Source organism: Nannospalax galili, unplaced genomic scaffold (genome assembly GCF_000622305.1).
Source record: "Nannospalax galili isolate Female #2095 unplaced genomic scaffold, S.galili_v1.0 scaffold768, whole genome shotgun sequence".
Lineage (NCBI taxonomy): Eukaryota > Metazoa > Chordata > Mammalia > Rodentia > Spalacidae > Nannospalax > Nannospalax galili.
The window spans coordinates 8616448-8630035 of NW_008360317.1; the positions used below are offsets into that span (position 1 = coordinate 8616448).

The 13588-nt window shown below is 44.1% G+C and overlaps 1 pseudogene; it reads right to left on the minus strand.

Annotated features, from left to right (window-relative positions):
- The window catches only part of LOC103727268, a 30213-nt pseudogene extending 19433 nt beyond the window's left edge, over window positions 1–10780 (minus strand).
- Between the last annotated feature and the right edge of the window lie 2808 nt (window positions 10781–13588).

Genomic DNA, 13588 nt, shown 5'->3' on the forward strand with positions numbered 1-13588 from the left:
TAAAGAAGGGGTGAAGGTGCTTCTCTGCGAGCCAGGAGGGCCAGAAGCGAGAACTATGCAAGTATATGGGCTGGGAAGTAAGAGCTGGAAACACAGCTCACGCTATTCACAAGAATGCCTCCTGCACTGCATCGCCTGCACCTTTGAGTCATGACCGCCAAGTGCAACAAGTGATCCCTGGGCAAAAACATGCAAGAGCCAGTAAGACATGGCCCTTAGGGTGTCAGAGTAGATGGTAGAGGCAGAAGAGGTGGGCAGATCAGAAAATCAAAGCAGTGGAAGTGATTGGTGTTCTGGGTGTGCAAAGGAGGAACAACTCAATATAAATTAACAAATTGGCATTCTGTTTCCCCTGTGAAGTTTCTTTAATGTTTTCTGATTATTAATTTTTGTTTTGGTAAAACATACGTGACATAATGATTATCATTTTAGCTATTTGTAAATATATGATTCAGCAACTTTAAATATATCCAGTGTTTTGTAAACCATCACCTCTATTCCACTCAAAACTTTTTCATCATCCCAATAGAAGCTCTATTCCCATCAAACAATGACTTCATTCCCCTCCCTGCAGCCTCTAGTAATCTGATTTCTACTTTCTATCTCTGTAAATTTGATGATTGTATCTCATGTAAGCAGAATCATATAACAGGGTCCTTTTTATGCCTATTTTATTTCACTGAGTATAATGTTCTCTGGAATCCGACACATTGTAGCATGTATCAGAATTTCATTCCTTATAAAGGCAGTTGCATTTCTCTTCTTGGAAGTTTATTTGTATTATCCTAGCTAGAGACAGAAATGACAGACCAAAGAAATGATTCTATCCAAGTCCAGCTGAGGGAGCCAGTGAATTTTCTGGGGTTACTATAGGCACATGGGTGACTCAAAGCTGTATCACTGGAAAGTCCCACCACATGGGTGAGCTACTCAGGAAGGCTGCATCACTGGGGCTCCCTACACACTTATGGGCTGCAATAGCACAGTTGATATTTAACACTGGGGAAGGGCCTCTTGTATCTTGTGAGTTTCATGAGCCTGGTGGGCGCCTCCTATCCCCACAAAGAAATGTTCCATCCTAGAGGAAACAGTTATACAAAAGACTAATATTCTACTATATTTTGCTTATTCACTCATCAATTTGTTGACATTTGATTTGTTTCTACCTTGGCTATTAAGATGAGTGTGCAAATATCCGTTACATTCCCTGCTATGGTCTAGATAAGAAATATGTCCCAAATACTCATAAATCAGAGGCTTAGTACCTAATATACCAATACTCAGAGAGGGGGCCTTGAGAGGGGATTGGATCATGAAGGCACCAGTGGATTACTGATGAGTTCATAACTTCATTGGTTATTAGGACATGAGGCCTAGTCACAGGGGATGTGGCTTTGAAGGGTATATTCTGTCCAACCCTAGATTTCTGGTGGCCATGAGGTGAGCAGCTTGTCTTCAACACACCCTTCTGCCATGATGTACTGCCTCATCTTTGGTCCTTGTTACCTGCATTCTTTTGGAAGTATACTCAGAAGAGTAATTACTGGCTTTAGGGAGACTATCACACTGTATTATTCCACAGTGGCTGTATGTTACTTTCTCACCAGCAACTTATAAAGGTTCCAGACTTTTTTTGACAACCTCACTTAATACTGCTTTGTTTTTATTATTGTTTTTACTGTCTCCATCTGTGGTGGTTTGAATGAGAGTGTCCCCCATAGGCTCCAAGTATTTGAACACTTGGTCCCTAGTTTGTGGTGCTGTTTGGGGAGGTTCATGGAACCTTTAGGAGGTGTGGCTACACTGGAGGAAGCATATCGCTGGGGGTGGACTTTGAGAGTATATAGCAATGCACACTTCCAGTCTGGGTCACTCTGCTTCCTGTGCCTGCTTGAAGATGTGATCACTCGGCTTTCTGCTCTGGCCACCTCTGCTGCCATGCCTTCCCTGCCGTTACGGACTCTAATCCTTCTGGAATCATAAGCCAAATAAACTCTTCAATAAGTGACCTTGGTCATGATGTTTTATCACAGCAACAGAAAAGTAACTAATATACCATCCTTACAGATCCTTGAGTTTTTGCTAGAGTCTATGTACTTTGCACCAAATGCATTCTTCGAAGGAAAAAGAGTACATTTTCAGGTCTGATGACCAGGGAAAAACCTGACTCCATGAGGTCCTATCTTATCTGGGCTCTCCAAGGCTGCAGATACAAGCAGCAGCAGCAGAAGAAGAAAAAAAATGTAGGGGGTAGGGAACAGGCAATAGGGCTCAGTAGGAAAAGGTGCTTGCTGCCACGCTGACAACCTGAGTTCCTTCTCTGGGACCCACATAGTGGAAGAAGACCCTTCAGACCCACATGGTAGGAGGAGAGAAGTGACTCTCCAAAGTTGTCCTCTCACTGCCACACTTGTACCATGCATGACAAATGCTTTTGTTTCTTTGAGGAATTTAATATATTATGTGTAAATTCTTTTAAAAAATTCATACGTGCACACCATGTATCTTGATCCTTGATCTAATTCTATCTCTAATTCCTTCTCTCCAGCTCCCTCTACCCCCCATTAACTTATGTTTCTTCTTCCTTCCAATTTCTTGTCGTTTTTTTATAACTAAGTCTGATTAGTGCTGCCTATATGCATGTGTGTGTGGGTTCATCCACTGAAACATGCGAAATCTACCAATAGCCATCCCACCAGTGATGGCTAATCTTGGTTGTCAACTTGGCTGGATCTGGAATTAACTGGAATGAGAGAGACTTTCCGGGTTAGATTATCTGAAGCCAGAAGAACCACCCTAAATGTGGGCATTACCTTCTGATGGCAGTTCAAAGGTCATGGCAGAAGGAAGATTTTGCTTTTTGCTTGCTTGCCTTCTTTCTCACTTGTGGGTTTGTCTTGTGGCAGTGGCATTCCTCCACTGATAGTAGAACCAATTCCTTTGGATTCCAATGAAGACTAAAGACTAGCAGACCTCCAGGGATCCTTCAGGCCTTCAGTGCCAGACTGAGACTGCTGAGACATCCAGCCTCATGGACTGAGCAAGTATCGAATGCTAGCGTGGTGCAATCATTTTTTGTACTACGTGGACTTTATTGTGTGTGTGTGTGTGTGTGTGTGTGTGTGTGTGTTAATGTTATCAGTTCTGTTTCTTTAGAGATTCCCTGACCAATATACCACCCCAAGAAGAAAAGTGACTCTCCATCTCTCAGCAGCCATAAACTGCCATTAGCTCCTCAGCTGGGGTGGGGGGTTGGGAATCTCTTTCCCTTTCCATGATGGATTATTTTTTATTTTTAAAATTTTTTATGTGTATGTGTGTATTGCCTGCATGTATGTAGGTGTACCCATGTTCGCAGAGTGTCAGATCCCCTAGAACTGGATTTATAAATGGTTGTTAGCCTCCATGTGGGTGCTGGGGTTTGAAAATGGGTCCTCTGCAAGAACAGTCAGTACGCTTAACTGCTGAGCCATCTTTCCAGCCCTCCATGCTGGAATTTTTAAATCTTGATCTTGTGGAGCTCTTGTATAGGTAACTACAGCTCCTATGAATTCATAAGTGCAACAGCTTGTGCCTGAGGCTACCCCTCACAGCACTCCTCCCCATCCTCTGGCTCTTACTTTCTTTCTGTCCTCTCTTCCATGATGTTCCCTGAGCCATGGGAGTGGAAGAGTTTGAAATAGATGTTCCATCTATGGCTGAGCACTCAAAATTGCTTATTCTCAGCATTTGAACAGCTGTGAGTTTCTGCATTAACCACTACCTTCTGCAATAAGAACCTTCTCTGGGGCTGTAGAGATGGCTCAGCAGTTAAGAACATTGGTGGTTCTTACAGAAGACCCGTGTTTGAATCCCAGCACCTACATGGCAGCTAACAACTGTCGGTAACTCCAGTCCCAGGGGATCCGACAGCCTCTTCTGACTTTCGTGGGCATTGCACGACATGGTACGTGTACTTACCTACATGCAGGCAATACACACATACACATAAAATAAAAATAATAAATAAAATTTTAAAAAAAGAACCTTCTCTGATCAAGGTTGAGAGCAGCACAAATCTATGGATATAAGCACAAATATTTAGAAGGGAGTTTGACAACATGACTATTTAGCAAAACATTGGTAGGTTCTTTCCCCACCGAGCCATCTTCCCAGCCCCAGAAGTTTCTTTATGCTAAATACATTTTAGAATGTTTTTAACATTGGTATGCCCTGCTATTTTAATAGTGGACTTTTTTTCTTCCATAAAAAGAAGCAGAAGCCATGCCTGTTCTACTGAGGACCTTGCTTGAGCCCTCAGAAGATATCCTCAGTAGACTGATGAAGGTCAAGTAGAAGGAGATCTCCTGGGTGCTGACATGCACATGTGAATGTGAAAGCAACAGCGAAATCGTAAGTCAGAGCTCGGTTTACAATGCAGACTCCAAACATGCGGTTAAATGATGCCTGAGCACATAGAAAATCACTTTGAAAAGTGGGAGAAGTGAGCAGTAGGGGAAGCAGGAAACGAGAGTTGCGTTGCAGAAGTTAAACACCGGTGCTTTCTGGGGTTCAGGGGATTTTGCATTTTCTTGTGCTTTTCTTTGTTCTTTTTCTTTTTCTAGATGAGCTTTCTTATTCAAGCTGAGCAAAATGCTGAGGAGAAAATGGGGAACTACATCCTGACGAAGACAGCCAAAGAAGTGGGTGGAATGAATATCTGTTAGGGCCTGAGGAGACATTTGTTGTGCTGGGTTGAGAAGTCAAAATGCCTTTATGTCTCAGAATTATTTTATTTTACTTTTTTTTTTCTTTCTGTAATGGAGATGGGACTGACAACCTCATATATGCCAGGCAAATGCTCTCCCACTGAGCAACATCTTAAATACAGAATTTTATTTTTATCAGCTCTGGTTGGGCATGCATTTATCAGTTTTAGCTCTTTCAGGAACAAGCATTTACTGAGCACTTACTATTCTTTTATCTCACTGGGAACAGAAATACAAACTGACAACTTCCCAGTTGTCATAGGTGTATGCTCTGAGAAGAAAACCAGGCTTCAGGCCAGGCCTCCTCAAGGATGTAACAGGTGAGTTGAGAGCTGATGCTCTGAAAAGTCTAGTATGCCATAAAGGAGGGGAGAAGTCCAGGCAGAGAGTGACCCGTGTCAGTGCTCAGAGGTGCTGTGAAGCTTGTTGGTATAAGAGGAGAGGAGAATAAGGTGAGGGTAGAAAGACAGGGAGGGAGACGGAGCAAAAGAAAGAGGAAAAAGAAGAAAAGAAGGAAAAGAAAGAGGAGAGGGGAATGAAAAAAGAAGGTATGAAGTCACTGTTTTGATGACTTAAAAAGGAAACAATCACTGTCTTCTATGAACCCTACAGTACTCTAAATCACACAATCAGCACTTAAGTAACTTAACTTACCTCAAATGAAGACAAAGCTTGAATTTTTCTGGAAACCCCCAGTATGCTGCCCCTCAACGTTGTTTGTGCACACACCTCTCTCCAACTAGATGGCATAGTTTTGAAGGAGGACTCTTGTTTCCTGTCACATTAGAGCTTCTGTGATGGTTAGTGTTGTCGACTTGGATCTGGAATCACTTAAAAGACAAGCTTCTGCCAGGCATCATCGTGCATGCCTTTAATCCCAGCACTTGGGGGGCAGGGGCAGGTGGATCTTTGTGAGTTCAAGGCCAGCCTGGTTTACATAGTGAGTTCCAGGACAGCTGGGGCTACAGGGAGACCCTGCCTCAAAAAGACAAAAAAAAAAAACAAAAAAAAAAAACAAACAAGCTTCCAGGATACCCATGGGGTGGGGGAGTAATGTTGATGAGATTAATTTACTTGGGGAGCCCCACCCTAAAAAGTGGAAGGCAGCACTCCCTGGGCTTGAGTCTTGGACTGCATGAAAAGAAGAAAGCTAGCGGAGCACGGGAGTATTCATTGTTCTCTTTTTCCTGACTCTGGAAACAATGTGACCAGCTCTTGGAAGCTCCTCCTGCCTTGACTCTCCTTGCCATGATGACTGCATTCTTGAACTGTGAGTCAAAATAAACTCTTCCTTCTTTAAGTTGTTTTTAACAGGGCATTTTCCCATCACAACAATGAGAAAGTAAGTAAGACAGCTACTCAGCAGATATGTGACTAAAATGAATGGAATTCAGATATACATTACTGAATACCCAAGCAGTCAGAGGGATCTTGTCTGTACTCTACACATCATGATTGATGCACTCTCTTTTTTCTCAGAAGAAAAAATTTGGCTAATGAAAACATTTGAAAAGGTATCTGCTTCTCAACTGAGGCTCAGTCACTTTTGAATTTGTTCTAAACACCAGCTTTTTAAACTGTGGGTTGGGACCCCATATGGGGTTGCATAACTACATGTGGGAGTAGAGAAAAAATTGGCAGCAATAAAAGGTTTCTGAATGCACAGCAACCAAAAATTAATTCCAAATGTAGTGCTTAACGAATCTGAGGTGTTTCTGGCAGCACTCATCCATGTTGCATCATGTGACTTCATTGCAGCCTTGGTTCAGAACACATAACACGTGCACTTTGCACTGAGTAAGCTGTCAAACAACCATGAATGAACGATGAACCCAAGCTCAGGTCCAGACCATAGTGTGTCATGAACTGCAGCACTTCTTCTGCAAATACATCTCTGTTCTCACAGAAACATGCTTTAATTTCAGTAGTTTCCTACTATCAATCCTCAGCATGTATCAAATTAGTATATCTCTGAATTGTGTTAGACTGATTTTAAAAATAACTGTTGAGCCAGGCGTGGTGGTGCCCATCTTTAATCCCAGCACTTGGGAGGCAGAGGCAGGTGGGTCTTTGTGAGTTTGAGGCCAGCCTGGTCTACATAGTGAGTTTCAGGACAGCTGGGGCTACGGGGAGACCCTGTCTCAAAAAGACCCCCCCCCAAATATTACTGGTTGAATTGCTGACATAAGTCTCATAAAAAGCCACTCAAGGGCAGCAGATGTAGCTCGGTGGTACAGTGCTTACTGAACATGCACAAAGCCCTGTAATTTTAGCCTGGATAGGTGGAAGCAGGAGGATGACAAGTTCAAGGTCCTCTCCGGCTCCATATAGAATTTGAGGCCTGCCTAGGATACATGAGACCCTATCTCAAAAAAAAAAAAAAAGTGTTCAATAAGTTTTGATTTGAGATTAGGACAGAATTTCCAACAATTTCTGAAATGGCCTTCAACATACTTCTTCCATTTTGTACTCTGTGCAAATGTGATACAGTGGTCTTGGCACTGATGAGTATAAAATAAAAATATTGATCAGTTCTGAAAAATGAAGATGTTCTACATCCTGCAGTATCAAATATTCAGCCAAGATTTAATTTTTTTTTTTTTTTTTTTTTTTTTTTTTTTTTTTTTGTCTTCTTGAGACAGGGTCTCCCTGTAGCCACAGCTGGTTGGAACTCGCTATGTAACCCAGACTGGCCTTGATCTTGAAGAGATCTGCCTGCCTCTGCCTCCTGAGTGCTGGGATTAAAGGCATGCACTGCCATGCTCAGCCTCCAAGATTTAATTCTTAAATGTTTTTTGCATTTATTTATTTTGCGTGTTTCCTTTCGCTAGTATGCATAGACCCACATGTGTGAAAATCAGAGGACAACTTTCTGGAGTCAGGTTCTCCTTCTATCATGTGGGTTCTGAGGATCAAATTTCATCATCAAGCTAGGCAGCAAGCACTTTTTACCCACTTTTGTCATCTCACTAGCCCAAGATTTAATTCTTTGTGTAAAAAAATAAACAAGTACATCCATCTCATTAGTATACAAATTTGCTTTTGTCCTTAATAAATGGTAAAATTTCACATATAAAAATATTATTTTAAAATAAACTTCTTTATGATTCATTATCCTTAAGTGATTTGTATGCTTATTTTATTTACCAATATTCTTGAGGTCACACAAATATTTCTCAGGCTAAAAGGGGTCATGAATGGAAAAAGTTCAAGAAGCTCTGCCCTAAACAGCCAGAATGATTGTATTATCTGCACCAGCTTCTAGTTCATCTGGTGTTTGGCAAGGTTTTCTGTCCAGTGAAAGACCTGTTGCTTTGATTTCTCCTCTAAATTCTCTGTCCTGCTTAATTTCAGTTAATTGTAAGACTAAGATCACAAGTAATATTATGAAAGCAAGGAACAGTTTGTCTTTATTTCTTTGAGACAGTGTCTCATACTGTAGCACTAGCTAGTCTGGAACTTGCTATGTAGACCCAGACTGGCCTTGAACAGGTTTTAGGGTAGGCAGATTCCTCCATTTAGTAGCATGGATATGACAGTAGAGATGCCAGAGACAGTAGTCTTAGCTGGTATCAAATGATATTTGACATTTGTGTCTACGGTCTCCTTGCAACATGCCCCCTACTACAACTGTAGGTAGCCTATGTTCCTGATCCAAGTTCAAGCATGGCATGCAGTTTTTCCTTCTGATGGGGGATTACGTACTTCCCCTCTCTATTCCTCATCCTATGCTTCCAGATGGTGAAGCGGCCTCAGTTTGTCCCTTCTGTAGGAAGAACTAGACTTACCGCCTTAGAGCTGACAGCACTGGTTTCTCATTCTCTGAGTTCATTTTCCATAAAATGTCTATTTCAATGACTGGGACCTTCATCAGATTTGCACAGATTTGCGTTATTCATCATTGATATACATGATAAAAGACATTATATATGATACTAATTTAAATTATCCAAAGTAAATTCTGGGATTATTATTCTTGCTGGTGGGACAGCCTAGTGCTGAGCCTCTGCTGGCTCAACGGCAAAGGAGACAATCTGCCTCTTGAGTCTACTGCTGGCCAATCCCTCCCATTCCCTATGCTACCCTATTGTACATCAAATCATGTAAATACGGTTTCAGGCATGGTCTGGAACATCAATGATGCCAACTGATGTGTAAACCAGGAGCCAGATCCAGTCACCCAACTCCACCTGATGCTGAGGCCATAGCTAAATCTGAAAGCAGGGGGCCTGGTCCTCCACTCTGGGTCATATTATGCAGCACTGCAGATGGTTCAGCTCCCCATTACCCTCCATTCTCTAACATTCATGGTCTTGTGGTCCAATCAGCCTTGGTCTTACCTCCAGACTTAGGTAGTAAATGGCACTATCCAGTTTTCTGTCCCTACCCCTCCAGTTGGAGGCCATTGGTGCTGGTTCTTCCTAGATGTCCAGGGGAAACTGAAGACTGATAGCGGCATTCTGTCCAGCCCAAAGGCTTGTATCAACTCTGTCTTCATAGCTATGATGAAGCTTTTACCAAACAGTATGGTGAGGCCAGAGAAAGCTGCTTTGTATAGGAACCTGATGTAGACATTGGCTAGTCAGCTGAAGCTTCCAAAGTCACTTAGCAGGGCACACGAAGATGGTTCAGCAGGTAAAGGCACTTGCTGCCAAGCCTGACAATGAGTTCAATCCCCAGAATCCACATGGTAGAGAGAACCGACTCCTGCAAGTTGTCTTCTGACCTCCACACGTGCACCGTGGCTTTTGTGCACAGACACACACGCACACATGAAATAAATAAATAAATGGGAAAAAAAAAGCAGTTCAAAGTCACCAGCAAGTTAAAGCAAGCAGCCTCACAGTTGGGTTCCAGAGACGTTAGAAGTGCTGAGTTTAGGACCAAGAAACAGACACAGTTCCTGATTATCTGTGTCATGCCAGCTGGGCCTCTAGCTCCATGAGAGTGGAGAGCTGGGCTGGAGAGATGGCTAAGCGGTTAAGAACACTAGTTGTTCTTGCAGAAGACCCGGGTTCAAATCCCAGCACCCACACAGCAGCTAACAACTGTCTGTAACTCTAGTTCCAGGGGATCCAACAGCCTCTTCTGTCCTCCATGGGCATTGCACAACACAGGTACACCTACCTACATGCAGGCAATACATGCATACACATAAAAATAAAAACAAAACATAAAATTTATTTTTAAAAATGAGTGGAGAGCTGTAGAAGCCTGTGCAGAGGACACCATCAGGTAAAGAATGAATACAATCTGCACGATGGCACTGAAGGAGCCCAGCTTGGAGAAGGAAACTGGCCCAGAGAGGCACCCTGCATGCAGCTTCATTGATAGGCCCAGGATAGGGAGGGCCATGGAGAGCACGGATTGGATGAGTACCAATAGCACAGCATGGCCAGAGGGGAGCCCATGGTCTACTGCCAAGATGAAGCCTTCTGCTGGAGCTCTAGCAGGACCTTCTATGTCCGCAGAGCCGCGACCTAGCTGTGATGCAGCAGCTCTGTCTAAAGACAGCTAGCAGGAGGAGGGATGATAGATCCTGTGGGTCAGAACTCCTTCCTCAAAGGCTGAGTAGTACAGCTGTTCTAAGTCTACTAGAAGCTGGGACTTGACCAGCAGCTTCCCAGTGACCAAGAACACATGAATGAGACCTTAGTGGGGTATACACCAGGAGCAGCAGGACCCCAAGGAAGGAGATGGGGAACAGAGATGGGGGAGATAGCACTCTTAGAAGTCACAGAGTGACTCCCTCCCTGATGGCTTTGTTGTCTACAGTGGATGATGAGATACACACCAGGCCCAGCACCCACAAGTGAGGGACACCAACATCATCACTGTCAGACCCACCCTGGGACACTTTTTCTGGAGCAAGTGAAGCCCTCAAACTCCATGAAGAAATACCCAAGGATATTAGGAAGATGAAGGACAGGTTGGGGAAGAGAGAAAAAAAGGCTCCAGAGACCATGGGTAAGGAAGCCACTGAGCCACTGAATGTAGTAGGTAGTTCTGTGTTGGTGAGAGCAGTAGCTCATCACTGCAGCATCTCAGGGCTGCTGGCGAAGGGCAGGGCCAGGATACTCAGGGTGACTGGCCAGGGTAAAAGCTCCACCCAGCACAATCCTGTTGACAGTGACATCACATCACACACTGTGGTGAACTCAGCAGGCTTCTTAAAACAGGTCAAGAAGATATGGCAGAGGATGTAGTGCTGCAAACAGAAGTACTGAGATGCTGTAAAAGGGACCCTGTCATGAAATAGCTGCTCTCTTACAGATAGCATTTTGCAGCCACCTACTTCTGTACTCATAATGACTGGAGCAGGGTGTTTCTGAGCTCAGGGAGGATTAGCAGGGGTGAGAAGGCAGTGCCTGCTAAGTACCAGGATTCAGCCAAGGAGACTTACCTTGTTACCTGTGACAGAAACTTGTAATCTCAGCACGCGCGCGTGCACACACACACACACACACACACACACACACACACACAATTTTTTTAAGTGAATGAAACCACATTTCAGTTTTCAGTAGACGCTTTTAGCTCTTTATTTTCAGATAAGTTATACCCTTTTAGTTTTTGGTGTTGTGGATTGAACCCAAGGCCTCTTATTAAGCATATGCTCTACCACTAAACTACACCTCACCCTCTCAAACCTTTTGTTTAAATCTGTATTAAAATATTGACAAAGTTTTAGAACTATGGGCTATATGCCACCTTGCCCAGCCTATATCAGACCTATGCCCATTGACTCAGTTTTCTTGTTGGCCCTCTGTCAGTGTTGAAAATTTCATAGGGGATGTAATTCAGTGGTATATTAGGATGAAAAAAGTCCTCGGTTATATCCCCCAGCACTGCCCCTCCCCTCCCCCCCAAAAAACCCCTCACCGATTTGATTTGAATAAAAGAGTATCACTGTTTTGAGTGACACATACTAGCTGGACAGCCAGCTGATATTAATAAATGCAATCAAGGAGATTGATTCATTCAGCTGTCAAGAGGCAGAGTAGAGAGAGGAAGATGGTAGATTTCAGAGTCAGAGCCTGTGTGTATGGATCTGGGCCCTGCACTTACTGGGTAGTACAAATAGCGTCGTATTCCTTCACATATAAAACAAGCATAAAATGACTCTTGGAGGTTATGGTAAGGGTTACACCTAGAAAATGCATCTAAAAGACTACCAGACATATAATGGGTCCATTAAATTTGAAGCAGCAAATTGGCAGCTTGAGGGTTATTTGCCAACCATTTAATTTTTTTGACAGTTTCACACATGTATTATTTATTCATTTAGTTTTTGGGACAAAGTCTCATATGGCCAATCCAGGCTGGCTTTGAACTCACTTTGTAGCTAAGGATGACCTTACTACACCAAGTTATATTGGGTGCTGGGGATGAAACCCAGGAACTCCTGTATGCTAGGCAAGCATTCTACCAACTAAGCCACATCTCCAGTTCCCACCCTGACTTAAAACACGGACTTGGTAGGACTGTGTGCTACACTTGGTGGAGGCTAAGGAGGTAAGCAAGGATACAAATAATGCAAATACCTGAACTGATGAAAACCAGTTTCTAGGCCGCTGGCTTGCTATTAGTGGCAGAGAGAGAGGTCTGGCTTCTGTGGAGGTAGGCACCTGGAGAATCTGCAGCTAACCACAGAACTTGGCTAGTCAGTGGGTGTTGTCCCTCCCTGCATGCTTACAATGGAATCACTATGGAAACAGCATCCATGTGCCAGAAATCTATTTCTCACCTAAATTCTGTTTCTTTGCTTCTTGAATGCTTTCAGTGTAGGAAGTGAAGCATACCAGATTTTAGAGCTTCGTCTGAATTTAGACCCTAAGGCTCACTGATAGGGAGAAAAGCCTCCCACCTTTAGATCATCAATTAAAAAAATCACAGGCTTTCTAATACAGTAATTTATGAAGTTATCTTACTCAACTACTTTGTCAAATAGCAAAGAGGAACTCCCAGACATGAAGGACTGGGCAGGATGAACTTTCTGCACGTAGAAAATGTAAAGTATCCGTTCACTCACTAGCTAACCGCCCTGTGCCGCTCACCTGGGCGCTGCTTTTTTCTAGATTCATCAGAATCACAGCTAGTCCAGATATCTTTTCTGTGGCTACAAATTTGAAGTTTATGGCCACAGGTTGGTAAAATTCTCTCCTCACCCCCCTCCATTACTGTTCATTCAAAGAGTCAAACAAATATTTTGTGCTTTGCCTTGTCACTTTCATTTAATTGGTCTTTTCCAATTAAATGACTCAGGTGATTCACCCCAATTGTGTAAAAAGAAACCATGTGCTTGGGTCGCTTTCCGGGGTTGTCTCAGCCGAACTGAAGCGGCGTTCCTCCCATCCCACCCCCACTTTTCCAGACCATCGCCTCCGTTTTCTCTTTCCAGGGGCTAGCTTGTCCCCCAGAGCTGTGAGTCAGTCGCCTCGAAGATGATCTAGGTCACCGAAGCCGCCTCGGAGCAAAGCACGGAGCTTTTCCCGCTGCTGTTCTCGCTCTCGCAGCTACTCCAGCTCGAACTGAGAGAAAGTGCAGGCTTTAGGACCCAGCAGCGAGCGGGAAGCAGTGCCTGACTCGCCCTGCTCCAGATGCGCACCGGGCGGAGCCTCAGTCCGGCGTTCCATCTCCAGGCCCGAGGGGGCGGTGCCACGGTGGGCGGGGCACTGCCGCGGTGGGCGGGGCGACGCCGGAGTGGGCAGGCCGGCGCAACGCTGCGGGGCGGGCCCGGCAGTAGGGCTGCGGAGCTCGTACCTCTGCGCGCTGGGCGGGGTGTGCGGCGAGCGGCTCCGCGGGCAGGAACGGGCCCTGAGGCGGCGGCTGCGCCCTGC